The sequence below is a fragment of the Oncorhynchus tshawytscha genome, linkage group LG03 (assembly GCF_018296145.1).
Source record: "Oncorhynchus tshawytscha isolate Ot180627B linkage group LG03, Otsh_v2.0, whole genome shotgun sequence".
Classification (NCBI taxonomy): Eukaryota; Metazoa; Chordata; class Actinopteri; order Salmoniformes; family Salmonidae; genus Oncorhynchus; species Oncorhynchus tshawytscha.
The window spans coordinates 3355743-3376666 of record NC_056431.1 but is presented as its reverse complement, the minus strand read 5'-3'; positions in this window follow the sequence as shown (position 1 = coordinate 3376666).

Sequence of the window (20924 nt, the reverse complement as noted above, 5' to 3'; positions counted from 1 at the left end):
CAATTTCAGGGCAGTTATATAGTCTGGCGATTGAACCAATGCTTTGTTTTTTAAGAGCGAAGCTTACTGGTTTCTCTGTGCCAGGTGTAATGAAGGGTCCCACGATAGCACTGTCTGCGTATGCAGATGACGTGATAGTTTTTATTACAGGGGGTGAGGATGTTAAGGTTCTCTCAAACACGTTAAAGGTGTATGAGGGGGCCTCCTCATCTAGAGTCAATTAGGGAAAGAGTGAAGCACTGTGGGCATGTCAGCTTCAGATGGGGTCCACTCCACGGCTACCAGGGGGGCTTCAGTGGGGCAGAGATGGGATGGAGACTTTGTTTTTTTTCCTAGGCTCCGATGTCTTTCAGAAAAAGAACTGGGAGGGTGTAGCGGAGAAAGTGTGTGCCAGACTGTCAAGGTGGAAATGGGTGCTGCCCCAGCTGTCTTATAGGGGACAGGTCCTGGTAGCTAATAATCTTGCTGCTTCTACCCTGTGGCACAGACTAATGATGTTACAGCCACCAAAGGGTCTGATACAAGAGCTTCAGAGGACCCATGTCAATTTCTTCTGGTCTGGACAACACTGGATTAAAGCTGCAGCCCTGTACCTGCCACTCCACGAGGGTGGGCAAGGCCTGGTGGACATTTCCTCTAGAATCATGGCTTTCCGGATCCAAGCAGCCCAGAGATTGTTGTAAAGAGACTGTTCTAGCTGGGTCGAAACAGCCTACATATTGATGAGGAGAGTGGGCTGTTTGGGCTTAGACAAGCATCTTTTCCTCTTAAAGCTGGAGGGGGGTGATTTGTCTGGCCTGACTCCATTTTATGAGTCTGTTATGCAGGCTTGGAGAGTCTTTGTCAAGTCCTGTAAGGCCGGCACACCACCAGGGATGTGACTTTTTGAAGAGCCTCTTTTTCACAACACTGCCATCCAGTCCCGTGTTCTGTGTTCAGCTAGCCTACGTTCATGCCTGTTAGGCGTGGGGTGTACCAAGCTGGGTCATCTGATGCGGAGCAGGAGCAGATCGTTGGAGGAGCTGGGAGAAAGAGCGGGGATCCGATCATCTCGCCTACTGAGGAAGGTCGTCGATGAGGTCTGCGACTCCTTGCCAGTGCTTCATATGCAGTATGTGACTGACACTTCCAATTCTGATCGGTGGAAGGAGGGTCTGGATTATGTGTTCCCTGCACTGATTGTTAATGCTGTGATGGGGGCATTTGAGGAGGACGTGGGGATGCTGCTTTCCTTCGATACCCCGGAGCTGGGGGAGTTCAAGGATGTGGGAAAGAAGGCCATGTACAGAATATGTGTAAAGGTGTCCCATGTCTGTGCAAAGGTCTGTGGATGTGGTGGGAATGCTGGAAGGAATGTTGGCAGCGAGACTAAGGGTTGAGTTTGCCTATTATAAACTTGTCAACAATATTGATCTGTTTTTGAGTATATGGGGTATTCAGAGGCTGTTGTGTTTAGTTATTGTGGAGGAGGAATTGGAGTTGTGTTTTTAATTGATGTGTAACTGTGGTTTCGTATGAGTATTTATTGTGTGGTGGGCCCCCAGACCCCATAAAGATTTTTTAAAACTCAAACTCTCTCTAGCTCTCTCTCTCTCTCTCTATAGCTCTCTGGCGCAGTCTCTCTCTCTCTCTCTCTCTCTCTCTCTCTCTCTCTCTCTCTCTCTCTCTCTCTCTCTCTCTCTCTCAATTTAATTCAATTCAATTCAAGGGCTTTATTGGCATGGGACACATGTGTTAACATTGCCAAAGCAAGTGAGGTAGATAATATATAAAGTGAATATATAAAGTGAAATAAACAATAAAAATTAACAGTAAACATCACACATACAGAAGTTTCAAAACAATAACGACATTACAAATGCCATATTATATATATATATATATACAGTATTTTAACAATGTACAAATGGTAAAGGACACAAGATAAAATAAATAAGCATAGATATGGGTTGTATTTACAATGGTGTGTGTTCTTCACTGGTTGCCCTCGTGGCAAAAGGTCACAAATCTTGCTGCTGTGATGGCACACTGTGTAATTTCACCCAGTAGGTATGGGAGTTTTTCAAAATTGGATTTGTTTTCGAATTCTTTGGATCTGTGTAATCTGAGGGAAATATGTCTCTCTAATATGGTCATACATTGGGCAGGAGGTTAGGAAGTGCAGCTCAGTTTCCACCTCCTTTTGTGGGCAGTGAGCACATAGCCTGTCTTCTCTTGAGAGCCATGTCTGCCTACGGCGGCCTTTCTCAATAGCAAGGCTATGCTCACTGAGTCTGTACATAGTCAAAGCTTTCCTTAATTTTGGGTCAGTCACAGTGGTCAGGTATTCTGCCGCTGTGTACTCTCTGTGTAGGGCCAAATAGCATTCTAGTTTGCTCTGTTTTTTTGTTAATTCTTTCCAATGTGTCAAGCAATTATCTTTTTGTTTTCTCATGATTTGGTTGGGTCTAATTGTGTTGCTGTCCTTAGGCTCTGTAGGGTGTGTTTGTGTTTGTGAACAGAGCCCCAGGACCAGCTTGCTTAGGGGACTCTTCTCCAGGTTCATCTCTCTGTAGGTGATGGCTTTGTTGTGGAAGGTTTGGGAATCGCTTCCTTTTAGGTGGTTATATAATTTAACGGCTCTTTACATTGATGGAACAGCAGTGGAGAGGGTAGCAAGTTTTAAGTTCCTCGGCATACACATCACAGACAAACTGAATTGGTCCACTCACACAGACAGCATCGTGAAGAAGGCGCAGCAGCGCCTCTTCAACCTCAGGAGGCTGAAGAAATTCAGCTTGTCACCAAAAGCACTCACAAACTTCTACAGATGCACAATCGAGAGCATCCTGGCGGGCTGTATCACCGCCTGGAACGGCAACTGCTCCGCCCTCAACCGTAAGGCTCTCCAGAGGGTAGTGAGGTCTGCACAACGCATCACCGGGGGCAAACTACCTGCCCTCCAGGACACCTACACCACCCAATGTTACAGGAAGGCCATAAAGATCATCAAGGACATCAACCACCCGAGCCACTGCCTGTTCACCCCGCTATCATCCAGAAGGCGAGGTCAGTACAGGTGCATCAAAGCTGGGACCGAGAGACTGAAAAACAGCTTCTATCTCAAGGCCATCAGACTGTTAAACAGCCACCACTAACATTGAGTGGCTGCTGCCAACACACTGACACTGACACTGACTCAACTCCAGCCACTTTAATAATGGGAATTGATGGGAAATGATGTAAATATATCACTAGCCACTTTAAACAATGCTACCTTATATAATGTTACTTACCCTACATTATTCATCTCATATGCATACGTATATACTGTACTCTATATCATCGACTGCATCCTTATGTAATACATGTATCACTAGCCACTTTAACTATGCCACTTTGTTTACATACTCATCTCATATGTATATACTGTACTCGATACCATCTACTGTATCTTGCCTATGCTGCTCTGTACCATCACTCATTCATATATCCTTATGTACATATTCTTTATCCCCTTACACTGTGTATAAGACAGTAGTTTTGGAATTGTTAGTTAGATTACTTGTTGGTTATTACTGCATTGTCGGAACTAGAAGCACAAGCATTTCGCTACACTCGCACTAACATCTGCTAACCATGTGTATGTGACAAATAAAATTTGATTTGATTTGATTCTGGATTTTGATAATTAGTGGGTATCGGCCTAATTCTGCTCTGCATGCATACACCTTACACTGTGTATGACAGTAGTTTTTTTTTTGGAATTGTTAGTTAGATTACTTGCTCGTTATTACTGCATTGTCGGAACTAGAAGCACAAGCATTTCGCTACACTCGCATTAACATCTGCTAACCATGTGTATGTGACAAATAAAATTTGATTTGATTTGATTTGATTTGATTTATTTATTTGGTGTTCTACGTTGTACACGGAGGATATTTTTGCAGAATTCTGCATGCAGAGTCTCAATTTGGTGTTTGTCCCATTTTGTGAAGTCTTGGTTGGTGAGCGGACCCCAGACCTCACAACCATAAAGGGCAATGGGCTCTATGACTGATTCAAGTATTTTTAGCCAAATCCTAATTGGTACGTTGAAATTTATGTTCCTTTTGATGGCATAGAATGACCTTCTTGCCTTGTCTCTCAGATCGTTCACAGCTTTGTGGAAGTTACCTGTGGTGCTGATGTTGAAGAGGGTGGGGCTAAAGCTGCATCCCTGTCTCAAACTATGGCCCTGTGGAAAGAAATATGTGTGATTTTTGCCAATTTTAACCGCACACTTGGTGTTTGTGTACACAGATTTCATAACGTTGTACAGTGGGAAGAAAAAGTATGTGAAACCTTTAGAATTAATTTCTGCATAAATTGGTCATAAAATGTGATCGAAGTCACAACGATAGACAAACACAGTCTACTTAAACTAATAACACACAAACAATCATCATTTTTCATGTCTTTATTGAACACACAGTGTAAACATTCACAGTACAGGTTGGTAAAAGTATGTGAACCCTTGGATTTAATAACAGATTGACCCTCCTTTGGCAGCAATAACGTCAACCAAACATTTTCTGTAGTTGTGGATCAGACCTGCGCAATGGTCAGGAGGAATTTTGGACCATTCCTCTTTACAAAACTGTTTCAGTTCCACAATATTCTTGGAATGTCTGGTGTGAACTGTTCTCTTGAGGTCATGCCACAGCATCTCAATCGGGATTAAGTCAGGACGGACTGGGCCACTCCAGAATGTGTATTTTCTTCTGTTGAAGCCATTCTGTTGTTGATTTACTTCTGTCTTTTGTGTTGTTGTCCTGTTGCATCACCTAACTTCTGTTGAGCTTCAATTGGTGGACAGATAGCCTTACATTCACCTGCAAAATGTCTTGATAAATATTTTTCCATCGATGATAGCAAGCTGTCCAGGCCCTGAGGCAGCAAAGCAGCCCCAAACCATGATGCTCCCTCCATCATAGTTTACAGTTGGGATGAGGTTTTGATGTTTGTGTGCTGTGCCTTTTTTTCTCCACACACAGTGTTGTGTGTTCCTTCCTTCCAAACAAATCAACTGTAGTTTCATCTCTCCACAGAATATTTTGCCAGTAGCGCTGTGGAACATACAGGTGCACTTTTGCGAACTTCAAACGTTGAGCAATGTTTTTTCTGGACAGCAATGGCTTCTTCCGTGGTGTCCTCCCATGAACACCATTCTTGTTTAGTGTTTGATATTGTGTTTTTTATTGTGGACTCGACAACAGAGATGTTAGCATCTTCCAGAGATTTCTGTATGCTTTTAGCTGACACTCTAGGATTCTTCTTAACCTCATTGAGCATTCTGCGCTGTGCTCTAGCAGTCATCGTTGCAGGACGGTCACTCATAGGGAGAGTAGCAACAGTGCTGACATTTCTACATTTATAGACAATTTGTCTCACCGTGGACTGATTATAGAGAAACTTTTGTAACGCTTCCCAGCTTCATGCAAGGCAACCATTGTTAATCTTAGGTCGTCTGAGATCTCTTTTGTTCGAAGCTGGATTTGAGTGAAGGAGAAGCGGAGGGGGGGGGATTTTGTAAGTTCCTGCAGGGGGTGCGGAGCTGTTTGCTGAGGTAGGGGTAGCCAGGTGGAAAGCATGGCCAGCCATGGAAAAATGCTTATTGAAATGATCGATTATCATAGATTTATCGGTGGTGACAGTGTTTCCTGTCCTCACTGCAGTGGGAAGCTGGGAGGAGGTGCTCTTATTCTCCATGGATTTTACAGTGTCCCAAAACATTTTGGAATTAGTGCTACAGGATGCGAATTTCTGTTTGAAAAAGCTAGCCTTAGCTTTCCTAACCGACTGTGTACATTGGTTCCTGACTTCCCTGAACAGTTGCATATTGCGGGGACTATTCGATGCTAATGCAGAACGCCACAGGATGTTTTTGTGCTGGTCAAGGGCAGTCAAGTCTGGGGTGAACCAAGGGCTATATCTTTTCTAAGTTTTACATGTCTTTGAAGGGGACATGCTTATTTAAGAGCAACCAGGCATCCTCTACTGACGGGATGAGGTCAATATCCTTCCGGGATACCCGGGCCAGGTCGATTAGAAAGGCCTGCTCGCTGAAGTGTTTTATTTAGTGTTTGACAGTGATGAGGGGTGGTCGCTTGACCGTGGACCCATTACGGACGCAGGCAATGAGGCAGTGATCCCTGTGATCCTGGTTGAAGACAGCAGAGTTCTATTTAGAGGGCAAGTTGGTCAGGATGATATCTAAGAGGGTGCCCATGGTTACGGATTTAGGTTTGTACCTGGTGGATTCCTTGAAAATTTGTTTGAGATTGAAGGCATCTAGCTGAGATTGTAGGATGGCCAGGGTGTTAAGCATATCCCAGTTTAGGTCACCTAACAGTATGAACTCTGAAGATAGATGGGGGGGCATTCAATTCACATATGGTGTCCAGGGCACAGCTGGGGGCTGAGGGGGGGTCTATAACAAGCGGCAATGGTGAGAGACTTGTTTCTGGAAAGGTGGTCTGGTATAAAGGTTCAGAGCACGCGGTAGGAATCCGGAGATGTGGTAGAGAAAAAGCAGTCCGATATGCTCTGGGTTGATATCGCGCTGTGCAGACTGGCAGGTATTGACTGAGCTGAGGCTAGCTGGTGTCAGTGTTAACGGTGAAGACCGCTAGCAGTGACTAACTGACTATTAGCTAGTAGCTAGCTAGCTTCTGATGGGTGTTCCGGTTCTAAAGTATAAAAATAGCAGATCCGTACCACATTGGGTGAGGCGGTTTGCAGGATAGTAAATGCAGTCCGTAGATGGAAAGTGAGATTAAAATATATACGAAATGTATACGGAAAAAATGAGGAAAACGATATTTACACAGGATAGGATGGGACAAAACACACGTCCGACTTCGACGCCACCTTGGAACGAAGGATTCCAAAGGGTTCCAAAGGGTTCCAAAGGATTCCAAAGGGTTCACATACTTTTTCTTGCCACTGTATGTTTTTCCCCCAACACTACTTTCCATCAATTCGTATTGCAGACCCTCATGCCAAATTGAGTAAAAGGCTTTTTTTTAAATCAATAATGAATGTGAAGACTTTGTCTTTGTTTTGGTGTATTTGTGTGTCAATTAGCGTGTACAGGGTGAACACATGGTCTGTCGTATGGTAATTTCTCCTCTCCTCTCATCTCCTGTGACACACATTTCTTCTCTTGCCAACTCAATTGCTCCTTGACAAATCAAACATGACTGTGTTGACAACTTATTCTCCTTTGCATTAACATAATAGAGGCTAGAATCCAAATCCAAACAACCTCTGACACAATCATACAAAACAAATAAATGATTGCTCTACCAGTTCGGTGAGGTATGAGGTCCTGTAGTTTAGCTCTCACACACACACACACACACACACACACACACACACACACACACACACACACACACACACACACACACACACACACACACACACACACACACACACACACACACACACACACACACACACACACACACACACACACACACACACACAGACCATGGGATTCAGGGTGTGTGAGTCAGTGACTGTATAGCAGCATAGTCTTAATAGTGTGACAACTGCAGTGATTATAATGTTTATTGTGGTAAAGTGACATTTCAGTAGACTTAGCACTGAAGGATTGACCAAACTGGTATAACAGTAACCTGTAGGGCTGCCTTGCTGACTGACCTATAGGGCTACCTTGTTGACTGACCTGTAGGGCTACCATGCTGATTGACCTGTAGGGCTACCATGCTGACTGACCTGTAGGGCTACCACGCTGACTGACCTGTAGAGCTACCATGCTGACCGACCTGTAGGGCTACCTTGTTGACTGACTTGTAGGGCTACCTTGTTGACTCACCTGTAGGGCTACCTTGCTGACTGACCTGTATGGCTACCTTTGTCACGGGATACTAGGAGTGGTTGGTTGGAATCAGGCGCAGAGAGCAGGGTTCAGTATATCGTGAATTTATTCTCTGGCCAAAAACGGTCACGCCAACATACAGGGCGCATAGAATAGACCAGCCCAAACACAGGACCAAACAGTCCAGAGAATACACACATGAAAACCACAATCCAACAGTGTAACAAAAACAATCCCACACAAAACAAGGGCAGGACAACCTACTATATATAGGGAAGCTAATTAAACTAAAATACACACAGGTGAAACTAATAAGACAAAACCAACAAACAAATGAAAAAGGGATCGGTAGCGGCTAGTAGGATGGTGACGACGACCACCGAGCACTGCCCGAACAGGCAGGGGAGCCAACTTCGGCGGAAGTCGTGACAACCTTGTTGACTGACAGGTTCCCTAGACCCCTCTGTGAAATGGTGACATTTGCAATCATACATACAGTCAATGACACAGCAGTAAACAATTGATTTCAGTTTATGTAAAAACAGACAGAGGCCTGTAGTAAAATATGATAGAGAATTGTAGCAACTCCACTAAATGATAGAAAATGAGGTCACTTTTTTCCCTTTATTATCAAATCAAATCAAATCAAATTTTATTTGTCACATACACATGGTTAGCAGATGTTAATGCGAGTGTAGCGAAATGCTTGTGCTTCTAGTTCCGACAATGCAGTAATAACCAACAAGTAATCTAACTAACAATTCCAAAACTACTGTCTTATAAACAGTGTAAGGGGATAAAGAATATGTACATAAGGATATATGAATGAGTGATGGTACAGAGCAGCATAGGCAAGATACAGTAGATGGTATCGAGTACAGTATATACATATGAGATGAGTATGTAAACAAAGTGGCATAGTTAAAGTGGCTAGTGATACATGTATTACATAAGGATGCAGTCGATGATATAGAGTACAGTATATACGTATGCATATGAGATGAATAATGTAGGGTAAGTAACATTATATAAGGTAGCATTGTTTAAAGTGGCTAGTGATATATTTACATCATTGAGTCAGTGTCAGTGTCAGTGTGTTGGCAGCAGCCACTCAATGTTAGTGGTGGCTGTTTAACAGTCTGATGGCCTTGAGATAGAAGCTGTTTTTCAGTCTCTCGGTCCCAGCTTTGATGCACCTGTACTGACCTCGCCTTCTGGATGATAGCGGGGTGAACAGGCAGTGGCTCGGGTGGTTGATGTCCTTGATGATCTTTTTGGCCTTCCTGTAGCATCGGGTGGTGTAGGTGTCCTGGAGGGCAGGTAGTTTGCCCCCGGTGATGCGTTGTGCACACCTCACTACCCTCTGGAGAGCCTTACGGTTGAGGGTGGAGCAGTTGCCGTACCAGGCGGTGATACAGCCCGCCAGGATGCTCTCGATTGTGCATCTGTAGAAGTTTGTAAGTGCTTTTGGTGACAAGCCGAATTTCTTCAGCCTTCTTCACGATGCTGTCTGTGTGAGTGGACCAATTCAGTTTGTCTGCGATGTGTATGCCGAGGAACTTAAAACTTGCTACCCTCTCCACTACTGTTCCATCGATGTGGATAGGGGGGTGTTCCCTCTGCTGTTTCCTGAAGTCCACAATCATCTCCTTAGTTTTGTTGACGTTGAATGTGAGGTTATTTTCCTGACACCACACTCCAAGGGCCCTCACCTCCTCCCTGTAGGCCGTCTCGTCGTTGTTGGTAATCAAGCCTACCACTGTTGTGTCGTCCGCAAACTTGATGATTGAGTTGGAGGCGTGCGTGGCCACGTAGTCGTGGGTGAACAGGGAGTACAGGAGAGGGCTCAGAACGCACCCTTGTGGGGACCCAGTGTTGAGGATCAGCGGGGAGGAGATGTTGTTGCCTACCCTCACCACCTGGGGGCGGCCCGTCAGGAAGTCCAGTACCCAGTTGCACAGGGCGGGGTCGAGACCCAGGGTCTCGAGCTTGATGACGAGCTTGGAGGGTACTATGGTGTTGAATGCCGAGCTGTAGTCGATGAACAGCATTCTCACATAGGTATTCCTCTTGTCCAGATGGGTTAGGGCAGTGTGCAGTGTGGTTGAGATTGCATCGTCTGTGGACCTATTTGGGCGGTAAGCAAATTGGAGTGGGTCTAGGGTGTCAGGTAGGGTGGAGGTGATATGGTCTTTGACTAGTCTCTCAAAGCACTTCATGATGACGGAAGTGAGTGCTACGGGGCGGTAGTCGTTTAGCTCAGTTACCTTAGCTTTCTTGGGAACAGGAACAATGGTGGCCCTCTTGAAGCATGTGGGAACAGCAGACTGGTATAGGGATTGATTGAATATGTCCGTAAACACACCGGCCAGCTGGTCTGCGCATGCTCTGAGGGCGCGGCTGGGGATGCCGTCTGGGCCTGCAGCCTTGCGAGGGTTAACACGTTTAAATGTCTTACTCACCTCGGCTGCAGTGAAGGAGAGACCGCATGTTTTCGTTGCAGGCCGTGTCAGTGGCACTGTATTGTCCTCAAAGCGGGCAAAAAAGTTATTTAGTCTGCCTGGGAGCAAGACATCCTGGTCCGTGACTGGGCTTGATTTCTTCCTGTAGTCCGTGATCGACTGTAGACCCTGCCACATGCCTCTTGTGTCTGAGCCGTTGAATTGAGATTCTACTTTGTCTCTGTACTGACGCTTAGCTTGTTTGATAGCCTTGCGGAGGGAATAGTTGCACTGTTTGTATTCGGTCATGTTACCAGACACCTTGCCCTGATTAAAAGCAGTGGTTCGCGCTTTCAGTTTCACGCGAATGCTGCCATCAATCCACGGTTTCTGGTTAGGGAATGTTTTAATCGTTGCTATGGGAACGACATCTTCAACGCACGTTCTAATGAACTCGCACACCGAATCAGCGTATTCGTCAATGTTGTTATCTGACGCAATACGAAACATATCCCAGTCCACGTGATGGAAGCAGTCTTGGAGTGTGGAGTCAGCTTGGTCGGACCAGCGTTGGACAGACCTCAGTGTGGGAGCCTCTTGTTTTAGTTTCTGTCAGTAGGCAGGGATCAACAAATTTTTATTTTTATTTTTTATTTCACCTTTATTTAACCAGGTAGGCTAGTTGAGAACAAGTTCTCATTTGCAACTGCGACCTGGCCAAGATAAAGCATAGCAGTGTGAGCAGACAACACAGAGTTACACATGGAATAAACAATTAACAAGTCAATAACACAGTAGAAAACAAAGGGGGGAATCTATATACAATGTGTGCAAAAGGAATGAGGAGGTAGGCGAATAATTACAATTTTGCAGATTAACACTGGAGTGATAAATGATCAGATGGTCATGTACAGGTAGAGATATTGGTGTGCAAAAGAGCAGAAAAGTAAATAAATAAAAACAGTATGGGGATGAGGTAGGTGAAAATGGGTGGGCTATTTACCAATAGACTATGTACAGCTGCAGCGATCGGTTAGCTGCTCAGATAGCTGATGTTTGAAGTTGGTGAGGGAGATAAAAGTCTCCAACTTCAGCGATTTTTGCAATTCGTTCCAGTCACAGGCAGCAGAGTACTGGAACGAAAGGCGGCCAAATGAGGTGTTGGCTTTAGGGATGATCAGTGAGATACACCTGCTGGAGCGCGTGCTACGGATGGGTGTTGCCATCGTGACCAGTGAACTGAGATAAGGCGGAGCTTTACCTAGCATGGACTTGTAGATGACCTGGAGCCAGTGGGTCTGGCGACGAATATGTAACGAGGGCCAGCCGACTAGAGCATACAGGTCGCAGTGGTGGGTGGTATAAGGTGCTTTAGTGACAAAACGGATGGCACTGTGATAGACTGCATCCAGTTTGCTGAGTAGAGTGTTGGAAGCCATTTTGTAGATGACATCGCCGAAGTCGAGGATCGGTGGATAGTCAGTTTTACTAGGGTAAGCTTGGCGGCGTGAGTGAAGGAGGCTTTGTTGCGGAATAGAAAGCCGACTCTTGATTTGAGTTTCGATTGGAGATGTTTGATATGAGTCTGGAAGGAGAGTTTGCAGTCTAGCCAGACACCTAGGTACTTATAGATGTCCACATATTCAAGGTCGGAACCATCCAGGGTGGTGATGCTAGTCGGGCATGCGGGTGCAGGCAGCGATCGGTTGAAAAGCATGCATTTGGTTTTACTAGCGTTTAAGAGCAGTTGGAGGCCACGGAAGGAGTGTTGTATGGCATTGAAGCTTGTTTGGAGGTTAGATAGCACAGTGTCCAATGACGGGCCGAAAGTATATAGAATGGTGTCGTCTGCGTAGAGGTGGATCAGGGAATCGCCCGCAGCAAGAGCAACATCATTGATATATACAGAGAAAAGAGTCGGCCCGAGAATTGAACCCTGTGGCACCCCCATAGAGACTGCCAGAGGACCGGACATCATGCCCTCCGATTTGACACACTGAACTCTGTCTGCAAAGTAATTGGTGAACCAGGCAAGGCAGTCATCCGAAAAACCGAGGCTACTGAGTCTGCCGATAAGAATATGGTGATTGACAGAGTCGAAAGCCTTGGCAAGGTCAATGAAGACGGCTGCACAGTACTGTCTTTTATCGATGGCGGTTATGATATCGTTTAGTACCTTGAGTGTGGCTGAGGTGCACCCGTGACCGGCTCGGAAACCAGATTGCACAGCGGAGAAGGTACGGTGGGATTCGAGATGGTCAGTGACCTGTTTGTTGACTTGGCTTTCGAAGACCTTAGATAGGCAGGGCAGGATGGATATAGGTCTGTAACAGTTTGGGTCCAGGGTGTCTCCCCCTTTGAAGAGGGGGATGACTGCGGCAGCTTTCCAATCCTTGGGGATCTCAGACGATATGAAAGAGAGGTTGAACAGGCTGGTAATAGGGGTTGCGACAATGGCGGCGGATAGTTTCAGAAATAGGGGGTCCAGATTGTCAAGCCCAGCTGATTTGTACGGGTCCAGGTTTTGCAGCTCTTTCAGAACATCTGCTATCTGGATTTGGGTAAAGGAGAACCTGGAGAGGCTTGGGCGAGGAGCTGCCGGGGGCGGAGCTGTTGGCCGAGGTTGGAGTAGCCAGGCGGAAGGCATGGCCAGCCGTTGAGAAATGCTTATTGAAGTTTTCGATAATCATGGATTTATCGGTGGTGACCGTGTTACCTAGCCTCAGTGCAGTGGGCAGCTGGGAGGAGGTGCTCTTGTTCTCCATGGACTTCACAGTGTCCCAGAACTTTTTGGAGTTGGAGCTACAGGATGCAAACTTCTGCCTGAAGAAGCTGGAAAATGGAGTCGTGGTAAGCTTTTCCGAAAGGGGGGCGGGGCAGGGCCTTATTAAGTGTGAAATGGGTGCTCATTAGATAATGGTGATGGGATATATAGATATCTTGAATTTAGTAGAATGTCCAACCATGGGACTCCATTTGGAATAACCCTTACTGGCTTGGTTAACCAGTCTTAACTTCACATTTTATGGTATAGACAATATAAGCTGTTTGTTTCATGTAGACCTAGTAGCTGTAAAGGTCTGTCTCTGTTCTGTTGCTCTGACACCCTGACATGAAGACAGACTGGTGTGTTGAACAAAGACACTGATCACAGGGTTTGTATCACTTTCACACTGTGGCTTGGAGCTGGGCTTGGGTCGCTTGGATTTCACACACACACCCACACACATGCACACACCCACACACTGGGAGCAAGAACCCCAGCTAGTGATTCCAACCTAATACACTTTATTGGCATGGTCATTTTTTAAATGAAGTGTGAAATGGGTACTTATTAGATAACGACGATGGGATGCATATATATCTTGAATTTAGTAGAATGTCCAACCTCTGACACAATCATACAAACAAATATATGATTTCTCTACCAGTTCGGTGAGGTATGAGGTCCTGTAATTTAGCTCTAAGGCCTGCAGGCAGCACTAGGAGCAGGTTAGATTAGCTCGGGTTTCATAGCTCCTACAGCGGCTTGCTAGTTTTGCATGGCATTACAGAGGTCCCTCCCTAACAGCCCAACAGACTATCCTCGGCTCACACATATTTGACAAGGAACACAGGACAATGCTGTCAAGACAGGGCAGGGACTGTATCTCCACAAACAACAGGGAGACTTTATGGTCAAGGAGTCAGGGCAGCCTATTTGAATGTGAACTACTAAACAATTGAATCATAGGGAAAGTAACACACTGCTATAGACACACACACACACACACACACACACACACACACACACACACACACACACACACACACACACACACACACACACACACACACACACACACCATGGGATTCAGGGTGTGTGAGTCAGTGACTGTATAGCAGCATAGTCTTAATAGTGTGACAACTGCAGTGATTATAGTGTTTATTGTGGTAAAGTGACATTTCAGTAGACTTAGCACTGAAGGATTGACCAAACTGGTATAACAGTAACCTGTAGGGCTGCCTTGCTGACTGACCTATAGGGCTACCTTGTTGACTGACCTGTAGGGCTACCATGCTGATTGACCTGTAGGGCTACCATGCTGACTGACCTGTAGGGCTACCACGCTGACTGACCTGTAGAGCTACCATGCTGACCGACCTGTAGGGCTACCTTGTTGACTGACTTGTAGGGCTACCTTGTTGACTCACCTGTAGGGCTACCTTGCTGACTGACCTGTATGGCTACCTTTGTCACGGGATACTAGGAGTGGTTGGTTGGAATCAGGCGCAGAGAGCAGGGTTCAGTATATCGTGAATTTATTCTCTGGCCAAAAAACGGTCACGCCAACATACAGGGCGCATAGAATAGACCAGCCCAAACACAGGACCAAACAGTCCAGAGAATACACACATGAAAACCACAATCCAACAGTGTAACAAAAACAATCCCACACAAAACAAGGGCAGGACAACCTACTATATATAGGGAAGCTAATTAAACTAAAATACACACAGGTGAAACTAATAAGACAAAACCAACAAACAAATGAAAAAGGGATCGGTAGCGGCTAGTAGGATGGTGACGACGACCGCCGAGCACTGCCCGAACAGGCAGGGGAGCCAACTTCGGCGGAAGTTGTGACAACCTTGTTGACTGACAGGTTCCCTAGACCCCTCTGTGAAATGGTGACATTTGCAATCATACATACAGTCAATGACCCCAGCAGTAAACAATTGATTTCAGTTTATGTAAAAACAGACAGAGGCCTGTAGTAAAATATGATAGAGAATTGTAGCAACTCCACTAAATGATAGAAAATGAGGTCACTTTTTTCCCTTTATTATCAAATCAAATCAAATCAAATTTTATTTGTCACATACACATGGTTAGCAGATGTTAATGCGAGTGTAGCGAAATGCTTGTGCTTCTAGTTCCGACAATGCAGTAATAACCAACAAGTAATCTAACTAACAATTCCAAAACTACTGTCTTATAAACAGTGTAAGGGGATAAAGAATATGTACATAAGGATATATGAATGAGTGATGGTACAGAGCAGCATAGGCAAGATACAGTAGATGGTATCGAGTACAGTATATACATATGAGATGAGTATGTAAACAAAGTGGCATAGTTAAAGTGGCTAGTGATACATGTATTACATAAGGATGCAGTCGATGATATAGAGTACAGTATATACGTATGCATATGAGATGAATAATGTAGGGTAAGTAACATTATATAAGGTAGCATTGTTTAAAGTGGCTAGTGATATATTTACATCATTGAGTCAGTGTCAGTGTCAGTGTGTTGGCAGCAGCCACTCAATGTTAGTGGTGGCTGTTTAATAGTCTGATGGCCTTGAGATAGAAGCTGTTTTTCAGTCTCTCGGTCCCAGCTTTGATGCACCTGTACTGACCTCGCCTTCTGGATGATAGCGGGGTGAACAGGCAGTGGCTCGGGTGGTTGATGTCCTTGATGATCTTTATGGCCTTCCTGTAACATCGGGTGGTGTAGGTGTCCTGGAGGGCAGGTAGTTTGCCCCCGGTGATGCGTTGTGCACACCTCACTACCCTCTGGAGAGCCTTACGGTTGAGGGTGGAGCAGTTGCCGTACCAGGCGGTGATACAGCCCGCCAGGATGCTCTCGATTGTGCATCTGTAGAAGTTTGTAAGTGCTTTTGGTGACAAGCCGAATTTCTTCAGCCTTCTTCACGATGCTGTCTGTGTGAGTGGACCAATTCAGTTTGTCTGCGATGTGTATGCCGAGGAACTTAAAACTTGCTACCCTCTCCACTACTGTTCCATCGATGTGGATAGGGGGGTGTTCCCTCTGCTGTTTCCTGAAGTCCACAATCATCTCCTTAGTTTTGTTGACGTTGAGTGTGAGGTTATTTTCCTGACACCACACTCCAAGGGCCCTCACCTCCTCCCTGTAGGCCGTCTCGTCGTTGTTGGTAATCAAGCCTACCACTGTTGTGTCGTCCGCAAACTTGATGATTGAGTTGGAGGCGTGCGTGGCCACGTAGTCGTGGGTGAACAGGGAGTACAGGAGAGGGCTCAGAACGCACCCTTGTGGGGACCCAGTGTTGAGGATCAGCGGGGAGGAGATGTTGTTGCCTACCCTCACCACCTGGGGGCGGCCCGTCAGGAAGTCCAGTACCCAGTTGCACAGGGCGGGGTCGAGACCCAGGGTCTCGAGCTTGATGACGAGCTTGGAGGGTACTATGGTGTTGAATGCCGAGCTGTAGTCGATGAACAGCATTCTCACATAGGTATTCCTCTTGTCCAGATGGGTTAGGGCAGTGTGCAGTGTGGTTGAGATTGCATCGTCTGTGGACCTATTTGGGCGGTAAGCAAATTGGAGTGGGTCTAGGGTGTCAGGTAGGGTGGAGGTGATATGGTCTTTGACTAGTCTCTCAAAGCACTTCATGATGACGGAAGTGAGTGCTACGGGCGGTAGTCGTTTAGCTCAGTTACCTTAGCTTTCTTGGGAACAGGAACAATGGTGGCCCTCTTGAAGCATGTGGGAACAGCAGACTGGTATAGGGATTGATTGAATATGTCCGTAAACACACCGGCCAGCTGGTCTGCGCATGCTCTGAGGGCGCGGCTGGGGATGCCGTCTGGGCCTGCAGCCTTGCGAGGGTTAACACGTTTAAATGTCTTACTCACCTCGGCTGCAGTGAAGGAGAGACCGCATGTTTTCGTTGCAGGCCGTGTCAGTGGCACTGTATTGTCCTCAAAGCGGGCAAAAAGTTATTTAGTCTGCCTGGGAGCAAGACATCCTGGTCCGTGACTGGGCTTGATTTCTTCCTGTAGTCCGTGATCGACTGTAGACCCTGCCACATGCCTCTTGTGTCTGAGCCGTTGAATTGAGATTCTACTTTGTCTCTGTACTGACGCTTAGCTTGTTTGATAGCCTTGCGGAGGGAATAGTTGCACTGTTTGTATTCGGTCATGTTACCAGACACCTTGCCCTGATTAAAAGCAGTGGTTCGCGCTTTCAGTTTCACGCGAATGCTGCCATCAATCCACGGTTTCTGGTTAAGGAATGTTTTAATCGTTGCTATGGGAACGACATCTTCAACGCACGTTCTAATGAACTCGCACACCGAATCAGCGTATTCGTCAATGTTGTTATCTGACGCAATATGAAACATATCCCAGTCCACGTGATGGAAGCAGTCTTGGAGTGTGGAGTCAGCTTGGTCGGACCAGCGTTGGACAGACCTCAGCGTGGGAGCCTCTTGTTTTAGTTTCTGTCTGTAGGCAGGGATCAACAAATTTTTTTTTAATTTTTTTATTTCACCTTTATTTAACCAGGTAGGCTAGTTGAGAACAAGTTCTCATTTGCAACTGCGACCTGGCCAAGATAAAGCATAGCAGTGTGAGCAGACAACACAGAGTTACACATGGAATAAACAATTAACAAGTCAATAACACAGTAGAAAACAAAGGGGGGAGTCTATATACAATGTGTGCAAAAGGAATGAGGAGGTAGGCGAATAATTACAATTTTGCAGATTAACACTGGAGTGATAAATGATCAGATGGTCATGTACAGGTAGAGATATTGGTGTGCAAAAGAGCAGAAAAGTAAATAAATAAAAACAGTATGGGGATGAGGTAGGTGAAAATGGGTGGGCTATTTACCAATAGACTATGTACAGCTGCAGCGATCGGTTAGCTGCTCAGATAGCTGATGTTTGAAGTTGGTGAGGGAGATAAAAGTCTCCAACTTCAGCGATTTTTGCAATTCGTTCCAGTCACAGGCAGCAGAGTACTGGAACGAAAGGCGGCCAAATGAGGTGTTGGCTTTAGGGATGATCAGTGAGATACACCTGCTGGAGCGCGTGCTACGGATGGGTGTTGCCATCGTGACCAGTGAACTGAGATAAGGCGGAGCTTTACCTAGCATGGACTTGTAGATGACCTGGAGCCAGTGGGTCTGGCGACGAATATGTAACGAGGGCCAGCCGACTAGAGCATACAGGTCGCAGTGGTGGGTGGTATAAGGTGCTTTAGTGACAAAACGGATGGCACTGTGATAGACTGCATCCAGTTTGCTGAGTAGAGTGTTGGAAGCCATTTTGTAGATGACATCGCCGAAGTCGAGGATCGGTGGATAGTCAGTTTTACTAGGGTAAGCTTGGCGGCGTGAGTGAAGGAGGCTTTGTTGCGGAATAGAAAGCCGACTCTTGATTTGAGTTTCGATTGGAGATGTTTGATATGAGTCTGGAAGGAGAGTTTGCAGTCTAGCCAGACACCTAGGTACTTATAGATGTCCACATATTCAAGGTCGGAACCATCCAGGGTGGTGATGCTAGTCGGGCATGCGGGTGCAGGCAGCGATCGGTTGAAAAGCATGCATTTGGTTTTACTAGCGTTTAAGAGCAGTTGGAGGCCACGGAAGGAGTGTTGTATGGCATTGAAGCTTGTTTGGAGGTTAGATAGCACAGTGTCCAATGACGGGCCGAAAGTATATAGAATGGTGTCGTCTGCGTAGAGGTGGATCAGGGAATCGCCCGCAGCAAGAGCAACATCATTGATATATACAGAGAAAAGAGTCGGCCCGAGAATTGAACCCTGTGGCACCCCCATAGAGACTGCCAGAGGACCGGACATCATGCCCTCCGATTTGACACACTGAACTCTGTCTGCAAAGTAATTGGTGAACCAGGCAAAACCGAGGCTACTGAGTCTGCCGATAAGAATATGGTGATTGACAGAGTCGAAAGCCTTGGCAAGGTCAATGAAGACGGCTGCACAGTACTGTCTTTTATCGATGGCGGTTATGATATCGTTTAGTACCTTGAGTGTGGCTGAGGTGCACCCGTGACCGGCTCGGAAACCAGATTGCACAGCGGAGAAGGTACGGTGGGATTCGAGATGGTCAGTGACCTGTTTGTTGACTTGGCTTTCGAAGACCTTAGATAGGCAGGGCAGGATGGATATAGGTCTGTAACAGTTTGGGTCCAGGGTGTCTCCCCCTTTGAAGAGGGGGATGACTGCGGCAGCTTTCCAATCCTTGGGGATCTCAGACGATATGAAAGAGAGGTTGAACAGGCTGGTAATAGGGGTTGCGACAATGGCGGCGGATAGTTTCAGAAATAGGGGGTCCAGATTGTCAAGCCCAGCTGATTTGTACGGGTCCAGGTTTTGCAGCTCTTTCAGAACATCTGCTATCTGGATTTGGGTAAAGGAGAACCTGGAGAGGCTTGGGCGAGGAGCTGCCGGGGGCGGAGCTGTTGGCCGAGGTTGGAGTAGCCAGGCGGAAGGCATGGCCAGCCGTTGAGAAATGCTTATTGAAGTTTTCGATAATCATGGATTTATCGGTGGTGACCGTGTTACCTAGCCTCAGTGCAGTGGGCAGCTGGGAGGAGGTGCTCTTGTTCTCCATGGACTTCACAGTGTCCCAGAACTTTTTGGAGTTGGAGCTACAGGATGCAAACTTCTGCCTGAAGAAGCTGGAAAATGGAGTCGTGGTAAGCTTTTCCGAAAGGGGGGCGGGGCAGGGCCTTATTAAGTGTGAAATGGGTGCTCATTAGATAATGGTGATGGGATATATAGATATCTTGAATTTAGTAGAATGTCCAACCATGGGACTCCATTTGGAATAACCCTTACTGGCTTGGTTAACCAGTCTTAACTTCACATTTTATGGTATAGACAATATAAGCTGTTTGTTTCATGTAGACCTAGTAGCTGTAAAGGTCTGTCTCTGTTCTGTTGCTCTGACACCCTGACATGAAGACAGACTGGTGTGTTGAACAAAGACACTGATCACAGGGTTTGTATCACTTTCACACTGTGGCTTGGAGCTGGGCTTGGGTCGCTTGGATTTCACACACACACCCACACACATGCACACACCCACACACTGGGAGCAAGAACCCCAGCTAGTGATTCCAACCTAATACACTTTATTGGCATGGTCATTTTTTAAATGAAGTGTGAAATGGGTACTTATTAGATAACGACGATGGGATGCATATATATCTTGAATTTAGTAGAATGTCCAACCTCTGACACAATCATACAAACAAATATATGATTTCTCTACCAGTTCGGTGAGGTATGAGGTCCTGTAATTTAGCTCTAAGGCCTGCAGGCAGCACTAGGAGCAGGTTAGATTAGCTCGGGTTTCATAGCTCCTACAGCGGCTTGCTAGTTTTGCATGGCATTACAGAGGTCCCTCCCTAACAGCCCAACAGACTATCCTCGGCTCACACATATTTGACAAGGAACACAGGACAATGCTGTCAAGACAGGGCAGGGACTGTATCTCCACAAACAACAGGGAGACTTTATGGTCAAGGAGTCAGGGCAGCCTATTTGAATGTGAACTACTAAACAATTGAATCATAGGGAAAGTAACACACTGCTATAGACACACACACACACACACACACACACACACACACACACACACACACACACACACACACACACACACACACACACACACACACACACACACACACACACACACACCATGGGATTCAGGGTGTGTGAGTCAGTGACTGTATAGCAGCATAGTCTTAATAGTGTGACAACTGCAGTGATTATAGTGTTTATTGTGGTAAAGTGACATTTCAGTAGACTTAGCACTGAAGGATTGACCAAAC